The sequence below is a fragment of the Echinops telfairi genome, unplaced genomic scaffold, assembly GCF_000313985.2.
Source record: "Echinops telfairi isolate 266 unplaced genomic scaffold, ASM31398v2 ScPeMD7_5592;HRSCAF=6446, whole genome shotgun sequence".
Lineage (NCBI taxonomy): Eukaryota > Metazoa > Chordata > Mammalia > Afrosoricida > Tenrecidae > Echinops > Echinops telfairi.
In genome coordinates, this window is record NW_022109491.1 from 19,728,704 (window position 1) to 19,731,649 (window position 2,946).

Below are 2,946 nucleotides of genomic sequence, written 5' to 3' on the forward strand. Positions count from 1 at the left end.
TTTTTTAAGATCCACTGGATGGTTTTTTTAAAGATGCATTAAAGTAAAAAAAAAAAAAAAAGATCACTGTAGCTGCTCTGTGAGGTGTGGATTAGGACAAGAGGGAGCACATTTGAAGAGGCTCATTAGCAGGTAACTGCAGTGGACCAAGTGAGAGATGATGGGGAAGCAAGTTCTTGGTGATGGTGATGGAGATAGTTAGGAAGTAGATCAACCATGCCACAGCATGATGGGATGTTGTGGGTGAAGTAGAAAGAGAGTCTAGGGCAACTGCCAACTGTCTCCCACCATAGGAGTGGTGTCATTTCCTAAAATAGGAAACATCCGACGAGGACAACTTTGGGAAAGAAAGATTAAGAATTTCAATGAAAAGAGGTAAGAACGTGGTGAAAGAAAAGTAGTCTAAGAGTTGTGTTTGGGTCATGTTAAGGATGATTTGTTAAGATGTCTGAGATACTGCATAGAGCATCGGCCACCTGGCTTTAGTGCTCTGGACTGGAAGTGGAAGGGTAGTCATTACACAGGAAGACGGGAATGTCAGTACAGCATGCAGAGGAGATCTGGGCTGGGCGCCTGGTTCAGCCTCCAGGAGGTGGGCCAAACGATAGGGAGGCACGAAGCTGAGGGAGAGGCGCCCAGTGAAAGAGGAAAGGCTCTGGGCGACCCAGTATTGGGGGTATGGACTGGGATGGGGGTCAGGGGGAACCTGGGAAGGGATGTCTGAGACGGAGGGAAACCTTGGAAACCCATGAAGAATGAGCCAGACCCACAGAGGTCAGGGGACATGGTGGATTGGGTTCTGCTGGCCTGGCCTCTGGGCACATGGAGCCCAGTACCTTCAGGGAAGGACAAAGAAGCCCCAATTGGGTGGGGGTAGATGGAGAGGCTGGCCAAGAGATGGGAGGGAGAGTGAGGAGGAGAGAGAACACCAGCTCCCTCCGGAAGGCTGTTTGAAGGGGAAATTGAAGAGCAGGAACAGGTAATAATAGGGGCCCCAGAGTAGTGGGATTACGTGTGAAGGTGAGGGGATTAATTGTGCTTGATGGAAAGGGCCAACATTGTATTATTCAAATTTTACCAAGTAACCGGATCTCCGTGTTCTTCGGAGGCTCTTTCTCTGACCTCCGGGCAATGACGACAGGTCTAATTAGCAGTGGTTTCATCTTGCCACGTGTCTGGGGCCATGTCTTATTCATTTTTGCACCTTTGGCACCTGGCAACAAGCTGTGAGCTAGGTAGGGGCAGAAGAACTCTTTTCTGCTTGAAATCACTTGTCTGAAATGGAGGTTTAGAACATGTTCTTTTTGAGCAGACGTCTTTTGTGGCCGTGCCCAGGGAATAAGCTCACAGGCAAGAGAAGCCGGTGGGGTCGTTGTGAGTGACTGAGGTTTAAGAAGTGAGGTGGAAGGGTGGGAGGGTTGGAATTGTCACCAGATGAATTGCCTACCCTGATGAGTCATCAGGACGTGTGTTCACGCAGCCATAGGAGGAAGGGCCAGGACTGCTTGTCTGCAGTGAGGAGCCATCTTTTTCATACCGTGCTGGCTACTGGCCGAGCCTCACCCCCACCTCTTGGCTGCTTTCACTCTTTGCTACGTCCTCCATCGCCCAATCCAGTAGATGCCTTCCTGCCTTCAATCACTCAGCCTCTGGGCAGCATAGGCTGTAGCTGATCGCTTCCTCCTGAAGGTATCTCTCCTGGGCACCTGTGACACCACCATCCATCTCCCAGCTCACCATCCCCTGAGGGCACTTTTGGCTAGCAGGTCCCTCAAGACTTCGGACGGAGTCCTTTTCCATCTTTGTGTCCACTGTGCTCACGTCTGGGGTGATCACTGAACCTCAAGTTTTATGCTCCGACTTGGAACGCTCCAGACTCACACAACCAAACTACCCAGTTGACAACTTGTCTGGGTAGAGGCCAGTAACTTGAAATTTGCCATAAATTGCCAAGAGACGGAAGAAAGAGACTGGCGACTCCACGGTGGTCATATAGGCATTGTATTTAAGAGGTTACTTATTGCGGTGAAGTCCTGGGCAGTGGTAGGGCCAGATGCAGGGTCCGTGCCCCTTTCAAAGGGAGCCAGGGTCTCTGGTGACTTGAACCAGGACCCCAGGCCTCCAAGATCATCCCAGCAAGTGTTACCTAACAGCGGCTGGCAGCAAGCTAGGCCGTAGCCATATTTGGCCTCATGAAAGCCCCTTCACCTACACAACTCTAATTAGAGATTTTGATGGGCAATTCAAACAGCCACATCCAATTAGAACTCCAACTTCTGGGTCTCAGAATTATCTCCCCACTCTGTCCCTTCTCTACAAACGGCCCGACCTTCACCCCAGTTTCCAAATCCGACTTCTCCGTGTCATCCTCACCTCTTGCCCCTCGTTCATCTCGCCCATCCGGCCCCCAGCAAGTCCTGGCAGTTTTGTCTCCAGACCGAGCTGTCCTGGCTCCTGCTCCCCACCCACCTCCTGACCACGTGCCTCCAGCCGCTGCACCTCCTTCCTCTTTCCTGTGATAGCCTCACCATTTTCCTTTCTTCCTTCCCACCGATCCACTTAACACAGAAGTAGCTGTCTTACGAGGCAAGTAGGATCTTGCCAACCTTCTGTGGCTTCCCATTGCCCTTGGAACAAAACTGGAGCTCTTTCCTAAGGCCTCCGGGGCGTCCCTGCTCTGCCCTGGGTGGGCTTGCCCTCCCTTCCTTCCTCAGATGCATTGAGCTTGGTTCCATCTTGCAGTTTGGGCTCAAGTTGGTCCCCATACCTGGAAAGCAATTGCCTGTCCACCTCCCTCTTCTTAATTCTTTGGGCTCAGCTTACAGGCTCCCTCAGAGAGGTCCACCCTGTCTCCAACCACAAAGCAGGGCCCCTGCCGGACCTTTACCTCAACACTCTGCTTGTTTCTGCCTCGTCCTTTGGAATTCTGTCTTTGGCAGCCCCCTT